Below are 21,527 nucleotides of genomic sequence, written 5' to 3' on the forward strand. Positions count from 1 at the left end.
ACTAGGGTCCCGCCACCCCGGCCAACCCCGCCGCCGCCGCTCCGCCGGCCCGGACGCAGGCTCCTATATGGCTGCGGCCTGAGCTCTCTCGCCGCTTCCGCCTCCTCCGGCCCCGCCCCGGCCCCGCCCCCACCCGGGCTTTCGCCCCTCGCCCGGGCCCGCCCCGCACGGCCCGACGCTTCGGGAAACTCCCGACGTTTCACGACCGAGAAACTGTTCAGGCCGAGTAGCGCTGCCCCGCCCACGCGGCCGATTCGCAGCCCCTGCGGCCCATCGCCTCCCCGCACGCCAGCCCAGGAAGAGGTGGTGCCCGCTGGGCAGCCAGTTTCCGCCCCTCCAGAAAGGCGAGCTGATTGACAGGCGAACTGGACAATAATGACAAGTGCTTCCTCGAGGCTCCCGTGAGTCTCTGTGCCCCTCTACTAAACAACCAATCAAAACGTTCTTCCTCTTGGGCGGTCTCGAGGCCGGAATTGGCTGCCAAAAGAAAGAGTTCATTGGACCGCACCGGAGGAAGCCGCCCTAAACGCCGCTCCTGGATGGGCTTTGCTCCCTTGTGGTCTTTCCAGATAGTCTCTGGGTTTTGCCGAAACTACAGATGGAAAGATCGGTTGGGGCGGGGCGGGGGGGGGTGCCTGGGGGCTGAAAAGCCTATTAGGCAGAAAATCTTGATTGACGTGGGTGTAGGCCAATCAACGCTCCTGTAAAGGGCTCCGGCTGTCTCCCAATTGCAGATTGCAGTGAGCATAATGGCGAGCCTGGGTTAAGCTGGGGTTTTTGTTTTTTTTTTTTAAGCTGGGGTTTTAGTCGCAGTAATATCCAGCAATGATGTTATTGTCATCGCTCATGGTTCTGGAGGTTCACTGGGCTTAGCTAGATGGTTCTCGTTCAGGGTCTCTCCTGTGGGTGGAGTGGCATGGCTGGGGCTAAAGTCATCTCAAGGGCTTCCCCACTCAACGTGTTTTATTGCTTCATGTTGGCTATCCACTGGAACCTCAATTGGGGTTGCTGGAATGCCTACACAATGGCCTCTCCGTGTCGTCTTGACTTCCTGTCAGCGGGGCAGCTGGGTTCCTAAAGCAAGTGTCTCAAACAACAGGAAGTGGAAATTGCTGGTTTCTTAATGACAAAGATTCTTTGTTTGACCAAACTTTAGTCAGACTCCAAATCTTCTCCTAGAAGACCCATCTGTGCACTTTCTTGTAAAATTCAGTTTTAGCAAGAACCCTCTACCTCCTTATCTGCTCAGGTCCCTTAGCCTCAGCCATCCCCCAGGTGATGTCTGATCACCCTGGCGGGCCTTCAAAAGAATCCTGTTAGGTACCGGCCACAACAACCCCGCCTTACCTCCTAGTAATTTCTTCATAGTAACTTTACATTCACTCACCCCCAACTTGCTCCTTGGTTCCAGATTCCCACTTAGCCATGCTGTTTTTAGAGTTGAGCCTAATCTCCACTGCAAAATTGTGTTGGTGTGGTCCTTAATACCTATTGTAATGGTCCTGAGTAAAGTCTGTCTTGCCATTTTTAACAAGTGACACTGAATATTTTTTTCTTTAACACTGAAGGCCTGGGACCAGAAACTGACACAGACTCTTTATTCTGTACTGTATTAGTGAAGCAGCCATAGAATAAGATTGATGGGAGGAAAGTTAAATAGTTTGGGGGGGGCCATGTTTTAAAATTACCAAAATCCACCATCTGGCCACAAATGTTGTATACTCTTTCCACATGCAGTAAACACTCACCTCCTGCCCAGACCCCTGCAAAGTTCTCATCCCATTACAACATTAAGGTTCGGGATTTTGTGAGGTCCTGGAACAGATGAGGCTCTTTGGCTGCAGTTCCTCGGGTGTGCATTAAGTGGGTCTTTCAAGTGGCTCCTCTGGATGAAGATCTGTGAGTTAAAAAGACAAATGATCTGCCCCAGCCACTACCACACACCTCACAGGCAATAATGTGAGAGGCACAGGAAACTTACCTCTATTGACATTTTTCTTCAAAGAGGGGAATAGAAGGCACACTAGATCATAGACATTCTAAAATCCAGTTGGGTAAATGTTGCCAGTTCCTTGCTTAGGACTTCATCATACTTCCTGGGAATACTCAGTGGCTCTTATCTCCATCCGCTGGACTCTTGATTCCGCCCTCTGACTTATCCTTCCAGTTCCTTAAAAAGTAGCCCATGTTTACAACTCAGTAGTTTTCTCAGCTGTTTTCCATCCGTAGTTGTGCAGGGGTCTGAAGTACTCTTTTCACGTGGTACTCTCGTTGTCCTTTTTAGGCCAAACTGATACAATTCATTTTTAAGCTTTGTGGGTTTTTGGGAATCAATTTATAATCTACTCCAATAAATAAAATCTTTACCAACACGTATCTGAGGGGCAAGCTTTGCGGCATTGTTCTGGCTCAGGTTTCTCTTAAGTTTACAGTCAGGATATCAGCTGGAGCTACAGTTATCTGAGGGCTTACCTGGGGCAGGAGGATCCATTTTCAAGCTTACTTGCATGACTGTTGGCCAGAAACCTCAGTGCCTCATTTGGGACCACAGGGCTGCCTGAGTGTCTTCAAAATATGGCATCTGGCACCGCACCACGCCCCTCTCCCCAGAGTAAGTAAACCAAGACAGAGAAAGGAGGCTGCACTGCCTTTTATGACCTGGTCTCCAAAGTCACACATTATCCCTTCTACTTTATTGCTGCTCCATACAAGCAAGTCACTCCATCTAGCCTCCACTCAAGAAGAGAATTTGTTGGGCGCCTGGGTGGCTCAGTCGGTTAAGCATCTGCCTTCAGCTCGCGGGTCATGATCCCACGCTCTGGGATAGAGCCCCACGTCGGGCTCCCTACTCAGTGGGGAGCCTGCTTCTCCCTCTCCCTCAGCAGCTCCCCCTGCTTGTGCTCTCTCTCTCTCTCTCTGTCAAATAACTAAATAAAATCTTTAAAACAAAGAGAGAGAGAGGATTTGTCTCCATCTTTTGAAGGATAAATGTCAAAGAACTTGACATATTTTTAACCAGAACAGCATGTTCATTATTATCACTTAATAGGTTTTTGAAAGCACTAAACAACACAATTAAATCAGAAAAAGAAACTAGAGATATAAAAGTAGAAAAAGGAGGTTAAAGTTATCACTATTTATAGATTATATGTTCACATACCTGAAAATCTCATGGGGAAACAAGTAAAAATTTAATAACATAGTGGCATACAACATGAATATTCATAAATCAATAGTTTCATACAAAGAGCATTGACACCATAATGAAAGAAGAGGATCAATTTATAACAGGATTTAAAAAGATAAAATATCCTGGGGTGCCTGGGTGGCTCAGTCGTTAAGCGTCTGCCTTCGGCTCAGGTCACGATCCCAGGGTCCTGGGACGGAGCCTGGGCTTGAGCCCCGCATCGGGCTCCCTGCTCAGCGGGAAGCCTGCTTCTCCCTCTCCTACTCCCCTGCTTGTGTTCCTGCTCTTGCTATCTCTCTCTCTGTCAAATAAATAAAATCTTAAAAAAAAAAAAGGTAAAATATCTTGGAACTAACCTAACAGGAAGTGTAAAGAACTATGTGAGCAAAATTTTTAAATTCTCAAAATAAACACAAAAGTACACTGAACATAAAATACTACATCCGGTATTATAATGGTAGTTCTGCTTAAGCTAACCAGTAAATTTAATGTGCTTCCAATAAAAACACTGACAGAATTTTTTAATTGGACAAAATGATTCTAAGATTAAAATGGAAAAGTAAATGAGCAGAAATATTCAAAAAAAATTTTAAGTTTAGATATTAAAACATTATAAAACCTAAATATTTTAAAACAGTATTCATTGATGAATGGATGAGCAAAGGAAGAGAATGAAAAAATCCAGGAACAGATCAATATGCATACGGAAATTTATTATGCAATAAAGCCGGCATCTCAAATCAGTGAAAGAAAATGGACTATTCAATAGCTGGTTTGGGGATCAACTTTAAGCACCTGAAAAAGCTTATACCAGAATACATTCCAAATGGCTCAAATTTCTTTTTCTTTAAAAAGGCTTAGAAGGATAAAAAGCAAAATTATAAAGCACTAGAAGAAAACGTGGGAGAACAATTTTAGAAACTTGGGAAAAGGCTTTTGTAACTATGACACAAAATCTAGCAATCTTAAAGGATTGATGCACTTGACAACATAAAACTATTACTTTTTTATAGTAAACACCACCATAAGTAAAATTAAAAAAAAAAACTATTTAGAACTTAGATCATGAATAAAAGTTGTGTTTGCCTAACATATTAAGAGATCCCACAAATAGGAGTGCCTGGGTGGCTCAGTCGTTAAGTGTCTGCCTTCGGCTCAGGTCATGATCCCAGGGTCCTAGGATAGAGGCCCGCATCAAGCTCCCTGCTCTGCGGGAAGCCTGCTTCTCCCTCTCCCACTCCCCTTGCTTGTGTTCCCTCTCTTGCTGTGTCTCTCTCTGTCAGATAAATAAAATCTTTTAAAAAAAAGAAGATCCCACAAATAGATTAAGCAAAGTATGGTGAAAATGGCATTTGTATTCCAAAGAATACGCAAGTTGGAGTACATCCACTTGAGATACATGCACATAGAAATTTTCATTGAAGAGAGCAACTAAGTTGAAGGGCTGCCTCCTGCAACATAATCTAAAACCTGGTCACTAGAGTTTTATATTGCCAGTAATGGGTGAAGATGAGCAGCATCTGAAGAACACTCTGGTCTTGCTGTTTTGCAAAATTGTGAAAGCAGCTGATACAGCTCTCAACAGAAAGGCTGCTATAGCCATGGTCAATGATCCCATACCTACCATTTTCTCCCAATTAAATGTGACCCTGGGGATCAGCTAAAGGAACAACTGCTCTCCTTATACAATCTTTATCCAGTCACTACTTAGTAACAGCTACTGAACAGGAAGATACAGCTGGTAAACAGGAAGAACAAGCTCTTGATGGAGAAAATCGGGTCTTAGAAATGTTCACATTTGACTGCTGGGATTAAAAAGACCTACCTGCTTGGACTTCTGCACAGCAATTAATTCTTCCCTAGGAAAAATTAGTGATAGATGATATAATTTTCAAATGCTAACAAGTAGCAAACACCCTTTCTGTGTGATGGCTCTTGGGCTGCTTAACCATTGCAAAAGGTGTATCCTTTCAGATTCGGTCTTTGTTAAGATGTTCATGGGTGCTAGCATCTGAATGCTTGCATCTCTTCAAAATTCAGATGTTGAAATCTACCCCCCACCAAGGTGATAGTATTAAGTGAGGCCTTTGGGAGGGGCTATGCCCTCAAGAATGGGACTAGTGCTCTTATAAAGAGAGACCCACAGAGCTCTCCCCCTCCCCTTCTGCCATGTGAGGATACAGTAAAAAGTCTGCACCCCAGAAGATGCCCCTACCTGACTACGCTGGCACCCTGATCTCAGACTTCCAGCCTCCAGAACTGTGAGAAGTAAGTTGCTGTTGCCTGTAAGCCCCCCAGTTGGCTGTATTTTGTTACAGCAGCCTGAAGAGACTAAGGCAGTGGGGTACTGGGGATACCTCTGAGACATGCCGAGGTTTTGGAAAAGCAGTGCTGAGTATCCAGCGAGCCAGAGTGTCAATTAACTTTTGCTGGGTAACCAACCACCTCAAAATGTAGGGATTTAAAACAACGGCCATTTACTCAGTTCTGTGTGTCAGAACTTTTGCTGGGCTCAATTGTGCAGTTCTTCTGAGCCCAGTGAGGCTTCCTCATGCATCTGTAGCCAGCAATGGCTCTGCTGATCTTGGCTGGCTTCCTTGCATGTCTGGGGTTCGGCTGGGACATCTGGGCTGACTTGAGTCACACTACATGGTCTCCAGTCTCCAGCAGACCATGTCTGCCTTGTTCTCATGGTGGTGGGATGGGTTCTGAGAGACAACAGGCCAGTGTAAGACCCCAGCCCAGCACTAGAACGCCATCACTTCTGCTGAAATCTCTTAACCAAAGCAAGTCATAAGACCAGCCCAGATCGAAGGGATGGGGAAATAGATTCCACCTCTTGGTGAAAGCAGATGCAAAATCACAAAAATTATCTGGCATAAATGCTGACAAGGAGCAAAGATGCTTTTTGTCTGGTGGTTCTTAAAATGCTTCACCATTATAAAACACATTTTTCAGATTCTCTCTTTGAGAGAAATGGGAGAGGGACTGGAAAATTGTGGTCATTCTTGTGAACAACACCCACAGTCAGGTAGGTAGCAAGATGTTTGAAAAGCTTCAAGTCAACTGGATTTAAAACTAGCAAAATTTGTTCCTGGAACAGTTAACAAATATGCTCATTCTTAGATTGGTGGATAACAATGCCATTGGGTGGGATTTGATAAAAAGTCTCTTTGCTTTTAAAATGAGAATGTTACCTTCCTGGTTCTGTTTGCATGGAGAGAATGCCCTGAAATCGGATTTTGAGAACTGGAATGGTGTCAAAAATAATGTGAACATCATATAGACCACATGACCACAAAGATGGGCCAAGTGCTCCTTTGAATATAACATAGTAGTTAGACTCTGTAGCTAGATTGCCTGGATTCAAATTCAAACTGTGCCAACTATGAGTGTGTGATCTAGGACATTACCTCAGTTTCCCCATCTATAAAATGGAGATAATAGTGTATCTCCCTCATGGAGTTGTGAGGATTAAATAAGTTAACACATTGTTGAGCTTAGAACTCGGCCTGGTTCATGTAAGTGTTTGCTCTTGTGTGTAACCTCTGACCCATCTCACCAACAAGAATGAGTTGACTACTAAGTCTTGGATAAGCAGGCAACTCAAGGACAGACATCTCATTTGTCAGTGCCCTTGCTGTCACCATTCACGGTGTTTTTGACCATATCATAAAATCCAACAAGGGATGAAATGTTACTTGACTATATGCAAATGTGGACAGTCTCTAGTTTATAGTCATTTTGCCAATACCCCGAGCCACTTGGGAATTTCTTAGATTTTTTTTACTCAGCAAAGACTGAGCCAAGTTTGACCCTGGAGAACTATAGACCAGACAATCCAAATATGCTTCCAAGTGCCCTTCATCTTGAGGAAAACAGAACAGGTAATTTTTTTTCTCATAGGCACATTTAATATAAAATACTTCTCCAATAAACTTAATGATCTTTCTTATTTTTTTCCTCCAACTATGTATTTAAAATTTTTTTAAACCTACAGAAAAGCTAAAAGAACAGAAAAACAATCAGCTATATATTCTTTAGTCACATATATTTCACTATTGTTAATTTCTCTACTTCTGTTCATTTGTCTACTTATTCGTTTAACCATGTGATTAAGTTGCAGCTTTCATGATAACTCATGCCTAAATTCTTCACAGTGTATTCTTTTTTTAAGATTGTATTTATTTGTTTGAGAGAGAGAGAGCAAGTGCTCAGGGGGAGGGACAGAGGGAAAAGAACAAGCAGACTCCCCACTGAGCATGGAGCCCAACGCAGGGCTCCATGCACGACCCTGAGATCATGACCTGAGCTGGAATCAAGAATCGGATGCTTAACCGACTGAGCCACTCAGGCGCCCCATTCACAACGTATTCTAAGAGGACAGAAACAATCCATCATGATTCTAATGTCATTTTTTAGAGTTTATTTACAGATAAATTGAGGAGAGTACAGAGAGTTCCCATATAATCTATACCTAATTTCCCTTCACATAAGTTACTTTTAGGCTTGGCCCTTTCAAAACTCTCAGGGAGTCTTGGCATTCTCTTTTTTGGGGGTGACATATTTGGTTTCCTTTAACATCCAGACCTGATGGACAGAATTTTACATCACTGGACATCTGGACTTTGGGTAGGGTGTTGACTGAATGGGACTTGGGGTTGTATCCCTTACACGAAGAGTCACTGTGTTCTGTGGGGAGGGCATAGGTGTGCACAGACATTTGGTGGCCAGAAAGGTGGATGGACTGTAGCAGAGTTGTTATTTTGCCAAGCCACATTTCTTTTGTTGAGCACACAAATAAGGTACAGTTCCCAGTCTCCCTTGCAACACTAGAGATGGCCATGTCGTTATGGAAGTCCTAGGCAGTGGAATACAGGTGGGAGTGCCATTTGCCTCTTCCAGGCCCTCCCACTCTAGTTCTCCCTTGCAATTGTCCATGCTTGTTCTCCCTTTATCATCGAGTCAGATGCAAAGTATCCAGTGGGGGACTGTGAAGCCTAGGGGCTAGTGGAGCCCCTGATTGGGCCCAGGGCACCAGATCCCCGTTGTGTCCATGGAGCAGAAGAGTGCCTGGTCTGCCTGCATCTTGCTGTACCGTGGATGAGAGCTGAATGTTTGTTTTACGAAGCCACTATGCTTTTGGAGATGTACGCTGAGGCAGTTAACGTACCTGTGCCACCCCAGGCCTGGCTTCATGCCTTAGTTTCCCAGCGCACTGTAACAGATTCCTGGGTGGATTAGAACAACAAAAATGTATTATCTCACAGTTCTGGTGGTCACAAATCCAAAATCAACTTCACTGCACTCAAGTCGAGGTGTCAACAGGCTGCATTCCTTTGGAGGTTCTAGGGGAGAACCTGTTTCCTGGCCTTTTCCAGTTTTCTGGAGGCTGCTTGCATCCCTTGGTTCCTACATCGCTCCAACCTCTGCTTCTGCTGGCATGTCTGCTCCTCACTCTGACCCTCCTGCCTCCCTCTTTCGCTTATAAGGACACAGTTGATGACAGTGGGCCCACCTGGCTAATCCAGGCTAAACTTCCCCTCTCAAGACCATTAAATTAATAACACCTGCAAAGTCCCTTTTGCCATGTAAGGTAAAATATCCAAAGACCCCGGGATTTAGGACATAGACATGTTTGGGAGCCGTTCCTCTGCCTGTCACCCTCCACTTCTTCACCTCTGCTCAGCATCCTTCTCAGTGAGGGCTTCACTGACCAGGCTTTGGAAGATTCGATCACATCCTCACCTTTTAAAATCCTCCTTCCCTGATTTTTTGTGGTCCCTTAGTCTTTGTCACTATCTCAGGTATACTACATTTTTCTTATTTATCTTTTCTCTTTGACTAGAATGTAAGTTCCAGGAGGAAAGAGATTTTTGTCTGCTTTTTCAATGTGATATTCCTAGTGCCTAGAACAGTGTCTGACGTTTGAATAGGCGTCCAAGTGATGTGGGAAGCACAGGCAAAAGAAAAATTAAATTTCCTTACTATCTACAGCCCATTGAAAAGTCCTTCAAACAGGCAGAGTGACATTCCTCTAGGGACTCAGCTGCCTCGATGTTAATACTTTGCTAAGGGCAAAAGGCAATCTTAGCCCGATCCCCAGGATCCTGTAAGTCTTCTTTAACATATAAAAATTCCTTTGTAGGCTAGTATCCAAAATCTATAAAGAACTCATCAAACTCAAAACCCAAAGAACAAAGAATTCAATCAAGAAATGGGCAGAAGACATGAACAGACATTTTTCCAAAGAAGACATCCAAATGGCCAACAGACACATGAAAAAGTGCTCAATATCACTCGGCATCAGGGAAATCCAAATCAAAACCTCAATGAGATACCACCTCACACCAGTCAGAATGGCTAAAATTAACAAGTCAGGAAACGACAGATGTTGGCGGGGATGCAGAGAAAGGGGAACCCTCCTACACTGTTGGTGGGACTGCAAACTGGTGCAGTCACTCTGGAAAACTGTATGGATGTTCCTCAAAAAGCTGAAAATAGAGCTACCATATGATCCAGCAATTGCACTACTGGGTATTTACCCCAAAGATACAAAAGTAGGGATCCGAAGGGGTACATGCACCCCGATGTTTATAGCAGCAATGTCCACAATAGCCAAACTGTGGAAAGAGCCAAGATGTCCATCGACAGATGAATGGATAAAGAAGATGTGGTATATATATACAATGGAATATTATGCAGCCATCAAAAGGAATGAGATCTTGCCATTTGCAACGATGTGGATGGAACTGGAGGGTATTATGTTGAGTGAAATAAGTCAAACAGAGAAAGACATGTATCATATGATCTCACTGATATGAGGAATTCTTAATTGTAGGAAACAAACTGAGGGTTGCTGGAGTGGGGGGTGGGGTGGGAGGGATGGGGTGACTGAGTGATAGACACTGGGGAGGGTATGTGCTCTGGTAAGTGCTGTGAATTGTGCAAGACTGTTGAATCTCAGATCTATACCTCTGAAACAAATAATGCAATATATGTTAAGAAAAAAAAAAAGAAGAAGAAGGAGGTAGCGGGAGGGGAAGAATGAAGCGGGGGAAATCGGAGGGGTAGACGAACCATGAGAGACGATGGACTCTGAAAAACAAACTGAGGGTTCTAGAGGGGAGGGGGGTGGGAGGATGGGTTAGCCTGGTGGTGGGTATTGAGGAGGGCACATTCTGCATGGAGCACTGGGTGTTATGCACAAACAATGAATCATGGAACACTTCATGTAAAACTAATGATGTAATGTATGGGGATTAACATAAGAATAAAAAAAAAAAGAGCAAAAAATTCCTTTGTAACTTCATCTCTACCCCTCAAGATACATGTTGATAATCATCCCCCAAGCATATGGCCCACTGATACACATCTGAAGGGTTTCATGACTAAGGTTTTATTAGACAGTAATAAATGACCTTTTCCCAACAATAGCTAGCCCCCTCAAGGTCCTGGAAACCTTGCTTCCAAAATGCCTGGGAGGCTTACGCCATCCCTAACCCCCTCCCAACTTGAAAGTACATAATGGGCCACTCCTCCTGACCCCAGTGCAGCTCTTTCTGCCCACAGATCCTGTCCTCAGGCTTTCATAAAGCCACCTTTTTGCACCAAAGACGTCTCAAGAATTCTTCCTTGGCTGTCGGCTCAAACCCCAACATCTTTCCTACATCACCAGTACTTGTTGAATAAATGATTTTTTTAAAAGATTGATTTATTTATTTGAGAGAGAGCACATGTGAGAGCATGAGCAGGGGGAAGGGAAGAGAGAGAGAGAATCTCAAGCAGATTTCCTGCTAAGCACAGAGCCCTACTCCGTGGCCTGATCCCAGGACCCTGAGATCATGACCTAGCCAAAACCAAGAGTCAGACACTTAACCGACTGAGTCACCCAAGCGCCCCAATAAATGATTTTTCAATAGAATGGAATTACATTTATGTTGTAGTACTTGTTGCTCAAACAATCCATTTGATTGGTAACTTGAATCAGGCTACTTGCTATTTCACCACGATCCAGCATACCTGTCATTGCCAGAAGCTGTGATCTTGGGGATGTAGTCCCAGAATTCCCAGTATTGTAGTTAATACATTTGTTCATAGATTTCCTATGAGAATGTGTAATGAAAAGAAATAGCCGCTAACTGGAAAGCATTCAAAATGGAGTCCATAAGCTGCTTGACAATTGCTAAAGTGAAAGGACCATACAACATAAATAACATCAGTGTTGTTTACCACAAACACCTCTAGATCAGTGCTTCTCACACACGAACATGTATATGAATCGCAAACCATATGAGTCACCTGGGGAGTTTGTTAAAAATGCAGTAGGTCTGAATGATGCTCATGCTGCCGATTCGCAGAATAGCAAGATCTTATATGATATTAAAACCAGAAAATAAAACCAGAAAAGGTAATAATTTTTCTCCTGCAGGAAAGATGTTAAAAGCCGAGGTCTGGGGACCTAGAAAAGCAGGAATCAATCTGCCCCAATTACCCAGGGATCATTGATGTGCTAAGAGGTTTTCTGAACTGAAATACCACTTTCCTTTGCCAAATGGCATGCTCCAAAGACTGGTGTCTGTCATGTAAAAATGCTGGTCTAAATGTGCAGGCAGGAAAAAAAGGCACACTGGACCCAAGGAAGCAAAGGGAAAGATTGGAAGACTTATTTATTTGTTTATTTATTTTTTGGTAGAGGTAAGACTTTCATAAAACAAACATAAATTTCCACAAATGAAATTATATGCCACATCGCAAATCCTCTTTCTTCTCTCTTCCTCAGGTGAACCCCCTACCTCCACATCCTTGTTTGCAATCTGGAATGTATTCTTTCTGTTTTCCCCAACTTTAAAATCCTATGCCATGCACACATGGGTTAGTTTTTCTTCCTTCCTTCCTTCCTCCCTTCCTCCTTCCCTCCCTCCCTCCCTTTTCTCCTTCTCCTTCTTCTTCTCCCTCTTCTTCCTCTTCTCCTCCTCCTTCTCCTCCTCCTTCTTCCTCTTCTTCTTTGTTATTGTTTTTGTCACCATGAACAGTACCCATCTGGAAGCGCTGGTGTAATTTATTTGTTTTTTTTTTTTTTTTTTTTTTAAGAAAACCAAAGTGGTAAAAGTACATAGCTGGAAACAGACACAAATGCTGCTGAGTTTATAACAAAGCTCAGACCCCTGCCCCAGTCTCCCTCCTCAGGAGACTGCTACTTTCCAAAGCAGCTACTTTCAACCTTCAGCAATTTCCTTCCATACTTGTTTCTAGATATTATCTATTTACTTTTTTACAATGGCAGGTGAGGATTCAATGATCTATATACTCCTGCCTCGTCAAAGTTGTCACAGCTCTTTGATTAAGTCAGCTTTCATTATTATTATGTTTAAATATTATTCACAGATGAGGATATAGTATATTACGCTACGTACTTTGCTTTCCATGTGCTTGTCAATTTACCCACATTAATTCCCTCCCCAAATCTGAGAAAATCCCCCCAATACATGCACTCATCAGGTGAGTCCCCTCCTTTTGTCCCCCTCTTTCTTTCTCTCCTCTCCTTGGACACATTCCTCCCAGAGCCTGCTCTCCCGGCATTTCAGTCTGGGCTGGCTACCCTCCTTACGGCTGTTGAATGGTGTCCTCATGACACTTCTCTTCACCATCCGGGTTTGAAGACAGGCAAGTGAATGGAGGCAGGACAACTGGAAAAGGCGATGTAATCCTCTGTATTCGCAGCGTCAGTGAGGCGGGAGAGCTGGACCTCCTGCTGTCATGCCTTGCATCTCCAAGACAAATGTGGTTCGGGTCGAGTTATCATTTTATAAATGCTTCCAGTATGATAGAGGATATGGAAATTGCATCCTTTTCTTTAACTACTATGACTATTATTTTTACTTATTTTGATTACTTCCCTAGGTTAGATATATGTATTTTTAGAAACTCAGTGTTTTTTATGCTCCAGTTATTCAAAATTATATATAAAGAACAGTTTTTAAATGCCATAGCTTTTTTTTTTTCCTTTAGACCTTAAAGGGTGCCAGTATTCACAAAGTTGGAGCAGAACCTTACAAATGTTCCTGTACTGAGCTCTAGTTCCTGAACTAGAGCATTTCTAGCACAGAGATTAAGTTTTCTATCTCTGGCCTCAGATAATCTGGTTTTAAAACTTAGTTACAAGCTTATGGGCTACAAGATCTTGGGCAAATCAATTAACTTCTCCATGTCTCAGTCTCTTCTGTGAATTGGGGTTGATGATAATACCTGACTCATGGGATTGGAATGAAGACTTAATGCATCTAACGTGCTGAGCACAAATCCTGACACATGAGAAAGAACAATCAGTATACAGTGTTTATTACATACTTTCAAGCTAAAATGTAAAACACCAGTAAAAATCTGAAGTGTGAAAATGTGCACAACAATTTATTGTTTTTAAGAGATTTGGATAAAGAGTCACTGAACTAATTCATTCGTGTATACATTTATAAAACAAATATTAAAACTTGCTATATATAGTATTGCTATGTTCCAAGTATTGTGGACAGTGCTAGAAACACATACATGGTTACAAAAAAAAAAAGACTGTGTTGCATTATCATAGCCAAGGGGTGGAAGCAACCCAAATGTCTGTTGGCGGATGAAAGGATGAAGGAATGTGTATATTCATACAATAAAATATTATTCAGCCTTCAAAAAGAAAACCTTGTTGCATGCCACAGAACAGATGAACCTGAAGTACATTATATGAAGTGAAAAAGCCCAGCACAAAAGGACAAATACTATATGATTCCACTCTTATGAAGTATCTAAAATGATCAGAATCACAGAAACAGAAAGTAGGGAGGTGGTTGCCAAGGGCTGGGGGAGGGGAATTAGTCTTTAATGGGTACAGAATTTTAGTTTTGCAAGATGAAAAAATTCTAGAGATCTGTCGTACAACAATGTGAATATACTGAACACTACTGAAAGTACACTTAAAAGAGGCTCAGATGGTAAATTTAATGTTGTATGCTTTTTACCACAATAAAAAAAAATAATACTAATTGTTAAATCCCCTTGCAATTAGCAAGTGAAATGCTGGGTTTATGATCCTTAGCTGGAGCAGCCCAGGTCCAAGGAGGGTGGAGTGACTGAGCATGAAGGGCGGCAGCATCTCAGTGGGTCAGCTGGATGACCACTGTCCCCGTCGGAGACTAAAGGCCATCCCGTGCGGAGTGTCAGGCTATGCCTAATAAACAGGCATTATTTCATCGAGTCCCCACAACGATCTCATGTGATAAGTGCTGTTGTTCTCGCTGTTCTGTAAGATGAGGAATTGAAGCTTTGAGAGATTAAGTAACTCACTCAGGTGGTGGAAATAGTGATTTTTCCGTGATCAGTTTCACGGCGTAATGCCTTCTCTTAACCAGTCTGCTGCTATACCTCTGTTGGGAAGGTGAGGAAATCTGTGGGCCAGGTGCCAGTAGTCAGTGCAAGAGCAGAGGCAAGGGTGACAAGGGGCAGAGGGTGATAGGTCTGCCTACGGTATAAACCTGAAAGGAGGCTTCATTCTGTGTGTTCAATCTAGAAACATGGAGGGAGAGGAGCGGCAAAGCCAGCATCAGGGAAATTGACATCATGGACAAATGAGCAGTGTGTACAAGAGAGGAAGCAAAGATCGGAATTTCACAATTCCGTGGGTAAGCACTATCAACACATCTCAACACAGCTGTTTTTTAAAGAGTTGCTTCAATTTGCCTGCTCTGTTCTTATATATACGCTGTATGTATACGGATATAGATAGCATTCGATAGATTATCTACCTGATCATCTTTTTTTTTTTTTAAAGATTTTATTTATTTATTTGAGACAGAGAGAGACAGAGAGCACATGAGAGGGGGGAGGGTCAGAGGGAGAAGCAGGCTCCCTGCCGAGCAGGGAGCCCGATGCGGGACTCGATCCCGGGACTTCAGGATCATGACCTGAGCCGAAGGCAGTCGCTTAACCAACTGAGCCACCCAGGCGCCCCATCTACCTGATCATCTTTAAGTATCGGCATTCTCGGCAATCAGGCGGTGAACAGAGTTCTTGAATCACTTTTATATTGTGACCTCATTTTAATGATCATTAAGTTATTTTTTATTATTCCTAATTGTGGTAAAATACACAACATAATATTTACCATTTGGTCACTTTAAAATGTGTAGGTCAGTGGTGTTAAGTACATTCACACTGCTGGGCAGCTATCACCACCGTCTACCTCTTTTCATCATCCCAGATAGTGACCGTGCCCACTAGACAATCACGCCCTATTCCTCCTTCCTCCAGCCCCTGGCACCCACCATGCCATTTTCTGTCTCTATGAATTTGACTACTCTAGGCACCTCATAGGTGGAATCATGCCATATTTGAATAACTATCAAGTTTTTAACACTGGCCAACCAACCCCAAGGCCATTCTTGAGGGTCTCCTAGGTGAACCGCACTGCTGCTGGCCTGGAGTGAACCTCACTGTATGGAAATTCTCTGCCCTCAGGAGCTCGATAATCAGTTCCTTGAAATAAAAATCACCGTTTCTTTAATGAGAGCAAAATTGGAGGGACTAACTTTGCATTAGACTCAGAGTTCAGTATGGAGTAAGTTGCAGAAGAAAATGAGCCAGGATGGTTTGGATTATGTTGGGGGTTAATGATTTATGTTGAATGGTTGGCATGTGAGCCCATATGTATTAAAAATGGGAAAATTCATCTTCAAATTAGTCATCTAGAAGTGAGTTCTGGATTGCTTACCTTTCTACTCAATCTTTGTGTAAAAAACCTGAGTCAGTGGTTTTTGGTTATTTTGTTTTTTTTCCGACTCAATGCTTTTAAACTGGGCTATATTACCAGGGCAGCTGTCCATGGCAACTCCTTTGCTTTAATGCAAGGCTTCCCAGTTTGGGCATTATTGACATCTGGGGCTGGACACCTGTTTGTTGTGGGGGCAATCCTGTGTATTATAGGATGTTTGGCAGCAAGCATCATTGGCCTTACCCACTACACGTCAGTGGCCCTCCCTGCCAAGTTATGACAACCAAAAATGTCTCCAGATATTGCCAAATATCCTCCAGTGGACAAAATCACCAAGTTGAGAACCACTGTTCTATGAGGATGGAGAAGAAAAAGCACGTTTCTTGCTTTGTCAAAATGATCTAACTCTGAGTCTAAGTCTCTACTCTGATAAACTTTGATAAAAACTAGTATAAATTTGGCTGTAGACATAAAACCCGCAAACTGATTATTAAGCAGTCTTTTTGTACTCACTTCCAACAAAGTAACTGATTTATACTTTCTTAAGGGTAAAAACACTGCCTTAGAGGTCTGCCACCACCAACAGTGGAAGAACCTTGGGAGACCAGGGCTGCACACAGTGCATGCCCTTCAGGATGGCGGGTTTGCTTGGAGCACCACTGGGCACTTTTCTACACTGAGTCATTGAGTCATGGGCCAGCACCTCCCATACTAATCCTTCTGAAAGCACATTAATGCCTTTCTCTCGTTATCAGATCTACAACTACGTATTTACAGCAGACAGATTGAAGGGGGTTCAGATGCACAGCAGGTGCTAAAATATTTAACAAGTAAATAAAGGTAATCAGAACCAGATTCACAGAGATCAATCTGTAAAAAATTGTAGCCTAAAACACCTCACTTCTGAAGTTTTCAGAGTATGTAAGATTGCAGTGTTTGTGATGTTAATTCTAATCACATTATTCTTCTGCATAAGTCTCGGGTGAACTCTTTAGTTCAATTAGATTTTATCTTAGAATACATATCTAAGGATATCTAACACTCCATCTGGGGTCCTTCCTCCACTGGTACCCCGTTGGTCCAGCTAAATTAAACTTAGCCGTGTATGGTGGCCAGCTGCGGAGACATAAGTGATTTGTTCAGTTTGGAGAGCAAACTCAGTATTAGAACTTTATAAGAAAAGAAAAAACTCGGGTGCCTGGGTGGCTCAGTTGGTTAAGCGACTGCCTTCAGCTCAGGTCATGATCCCAGGGTCCTGGGATCGAGTCCCGCATCGGGCTCCCTGCTCTGCGGGGAGCCTGCTTCTCCCTCTCCCACTCCCCCTGCTTGTGTTCCCTCTCTCACTGTGTCTCTCTCTGTCAAATAAATAAATAAAATCTTTAAAAAAAAAAAAAAAAAGAAAAAACTCGTGAAATAAAACCACTGAAAGAAAAGCTATACCCAAGTTTTCTTGATTGGTTTAAAGTACACTCTTTTTGGGGCACCTGGCTGGCTCAGTCGGTAGAGCATGGGACTCTTAATCTCACAGTTGTGAGTTCAAGCCCCATGTGGGGTGTGGAGATTACTTAAAAAAAATCTTAAAAAAAATAACAAAGCTCTTTTTTAAAAAAAGATTCTTTAAAGTTTTTTAAAGCAATCTCTATTGCTTACAATAAAGAAAGGTAACTTTTTATTTTTATTGAAATTCCAGTTAACATACAGTGTTATATTAGTTTCAGGTATATAATGATTCAACACTTCCATACATCACCCAGTGCTCCTCACAGCAAGTGCCCTCCTTGATCCCCATCACCTAATTCACCCATCCCCTCACGCACCTCTCTCTGGTAACCATCAGTTTGTTCTCTTTTTTTTTTTTTTTTAGATTTTATTTTATTTATTTATTTGAAAGAGAGAGAATGAGAGAGAGAGAGAGAGAGAGAGAGAGCACATGAGAGGGGGGAGGGTCAGAGGGAGAAGCAGACTCCCCGCCGAGCAGGGAGCCGGATGCGGGACTCGATCCCGGGACTCCAGGATCATGACCTGAGCCGAAGGCAGTCGCTTAACCAACTGAGCCACCCAGGCGCCCCATCAGTTTGTTCTCTATAGTTAAATTTGTCTCCCTCTCTTATTTTTTTTCCTTCGCTTGTTTGTTTCTTAAATTGCACCTATGAGCAAAATCATATGGTATTTCTATCTCTGACTTATTTTACTTAGCATTATACTGTCTAGTTCCATCCATGTGGTTGCAAATGGCAAGATTTCATTCTTCTTTGTGGCTGAATAATATTCCATTACATATGTATGCCACCTTTTCTTTATTCATCAATTGATGGACACTTGGGCTGCTTCCATAGTTTGACTATTATAAATAATGCTGCTATAAACACAGGGGTGCATGAATCCCTTTGAATTAGTGTTCTTGTATTCTTTGGGTAAATACCCAGTAGTGCAATTGCTGGATCATAAAGTAGTTCCATTTTTGAGGAACCTCCATACTGTTTTCCACAGTGGCTGCACCAGTTTGCATTCCCGCCAACAGTGCATGAGGGTTCCTTTTTCTCCACATCCTCACCAACACCTGTTGTTTCTTGTGTTGATTTTAGCCCTTCTGAGAGGTGTGAGGGGATATCTCATTGTGGTTTTGATTTGCATTTCCCTGATGATGAGTAAGGATGAGCATCTTTTCATGTGTCTGTTGGCTATCTGTCTTTTTTTTTTTTTTAAGATTTTATTTGTTTATTAGACAGAGAAAGACACAGCGAGAGAGGGAACACAAGCAGGGGGAGTGGGAGAGGGAGAAGCAGGCTTCCCACTGAGCAGGGAGCCCGATGTGGGGCTCGATCCCAGGACCCTGGGATCATGACCTGAGCCGAAGGCAGATGCTTAACGACTGAGCCACCCAGGCACCCAGCCATCTGTCTTTTTTGAAGAAATGTCTGTTCATGTCTTCTGTCCATTTTTTAAGTGGATTATTTGATTTTTGGGTATTGAGTTCTGTAAGTTCTTTATATATTTTGGATACTAACCTTTCACTGGACATATCATTTGCAAATATCTTCTCCCATTCTGTATGTTGTCTTTCAGTTTTGTTTCCTTGTTATGCAGAAGCTTTTTATTCTGATGTAGTCCCAATCGTTTCCTTTTGTGTTTGTTTCCACTGCCTCAGGAGACAGATCTAAAAAGATGTTGCTACAGTCAATGCCAAAGAACTTACTGCCTGTGTTCTCTTCTAGGATTTTTATGGTTTCAGGGTCTCACATTTAGGTCTTTAATCCATTTTGAGTTTATTTTTGTGTATGGCATAAGAAAGTGTTGCAGTTTCATTCTTTTGCATGTTGCTGTCCAGTTTTCCCAACAGCATTTGTTGAAGAGACTTTTTCCTATTGGATATTCTTTCCTGCTTTGTCGAAGGTTAATTGACCATAAAACTGTGGGTTTATTTCTGGATTTTCTATTCTGTTCCATTGATCTTTGTGCCAGTACCATACTGTTTTGATCACTACAGCCTTGTAATATTACTTGAAGTCTGGAATAGTGATGCCTCCAGCTTTGCTTTTTTTTTTTTCTTCCAAGACTGCTTTGTCTATTTGGGGGCTTTTGTAAAGGTTCCATATACATTTTAGGATTGTTTGTTCTAGCTCTGAAAAATGCTATTGGTATTTTGATAAGGATTGCATTAATTGTGTAGATTGCTTTGGGTAGTATAGACATTTTAACAGTGTTCTTCCAATCCATGAGCATGGAATGTCTTTTCATTTCTTTGTGCCATCTTCAATTTCTTTCATAAGTGTTGTATAGTTTTCAGAGTACAGATTGTTTACCTCTTTGGTGCAATTGTAAATGGGATTGTTTTCTTAATTTCCTTTTCTGCTGCTTCATTATTGGTGGATAGACATGCAGATTTCTGTACATTGATTTTGCATCCTGAGACATTACTGAATTTGTTTATCAGTTCTAGCAGTTTTGGGGTGGAGTCTTTTGGGTTCTCTATATGTAGTATCATGTCATCTGCAAATACTGCAAGTTTTATTTCTTCCTTACTGATTTGTATTCTTTTTATTTCTTGTCTGAGCGCTGTGGCTAGGACTTCCAGTACTATGTTGAATAAAAATGGTGAGAGTAGACATCCTTGTTTTGTTCCTGACCTTTGGGGGAAAAGAGTTTTTCCCCAGAGGATGATGTTAGCTGTGGGTTTTTCATAGATGGCTTTTATTATGTCGAGGTATATCCCCCCTAAACCCACTTTGTTGAGAGTTTTTTTTACAAACGAATGTTGTACTTTGTTAAATGCTTTTTCTGCATCTATTGAAATGATCTATGGTTCTTATCCTTTCTCTGATGTATCATGTTGATTGATTTGTGAATATTGGACCATGCTTGCAACCCACTTGATCATGGTGAATGATTCTTATTTTTAAAGTAGGCTCCAGGGCGCCTGGGTAGCTTAGTCGTTAAGCGTCTACCTTCAACTCAGGTCATGATCCCAGGGTCCTGGGATCGAGCCCCACATCGGGCTCCCTGCTCCACAGGGAGTCTGCTTCTCCCTCTCCCACTCCCCCTGCTTGTGTCCCCTCTCTCGCTGTGTCTCTCTCTGTCAAATAAATAAAATCTTAAAAAAAAATAAATAAAGTAGGCTCCATGCCCAACATGGGGCTTGAACTCACAGCCCTGAGATCAAGAGTTGCACGCTCTGCTGAGCCAGCCAGGCACCCCAGGTGGTAAAGGATTTTATGTATTGTTGAATTCAGTTTGCTAGCATTTTGTTGAGAATTTTTGCATCTATGTTCATATTGGCCTGTAGTTCTTTTTTCATGATGTCTTTATCTGGTTTTGGTATTAGGGTAATGCTGGCCCCATCGAATAAATTTGTAAGTTTTCCTTCCTTTTCTGTTTTGTGGATTTTTTTTTTTAAAGGTTTTATTTATTTATTTGACAGAGAGAGATAGTGAGAGCAGGAACATAAGCAGGGGGAGTAGGAGAGGGAGAAGCAGGCTTCCCGCGGAGCAGGGGGCCCGACGCGGGCCTCGATCCCAGGACCCTGGGATCATGACCGGAGCCGAAGGCAGACGCTTAACGACTGAGCCACCCAGGTGCCCTCGTTTTATGAAATTTTTGAGAATAGATATTAACTCTTCTTTAAATGTTTGGTAGAATTCGCCTGTGAAGTCATCTAGTCCTAGTCTTTTGTTTTTGGGGAGATTTTTATTCAGTTTCTTTGCTGGTTATCGGTCTGTTCAAGTTTTTCTTTTTGCTTCAGTTTTGGCAGGTTATGTTTCTAGGAATTTATCCAATTCTTGTAGGCTGTCCAATTTGTTGGTATAGTTTTTCACAATATTCTCTTATGATTGTATTTCTGTGGCGTTGGTTATTTCTCTTCTCTCATTTGTGATCTTACTGAGTTCTTTATTTTTCTTGATTAGTCTGACTAGAGGTTTATCAATTTTATTGATTTCTTCAAAGAACCAGCTCCTGGTTTCATTGATCTGTTCTACTGTTTTTCTAGTTTCTTTTTTTTTTTTTTTAAAGATTTTATTTATTTATTTGACAGAGAGAGACACAGCGAGAGAGGGAATACAAGCAGGGGGAGTAGGAGAGGGAGAAGCA

The sequence above is a fragment of the Neomonachus schauinslandi genome, chromosome 1, assembly GCF_002201575.2.
Source record: "Neomonachus schauinslandi chromosome 1, ASM220157v2, whole genome shotgun sequence".
Classification (NCBI taxonomy): domain Eukaryota; kingdom Metazoa; phylum Chordata; class Mammalia; order Carnivora; family Phocidae; genus Neomonachus; species Neomonachus schauinslandi.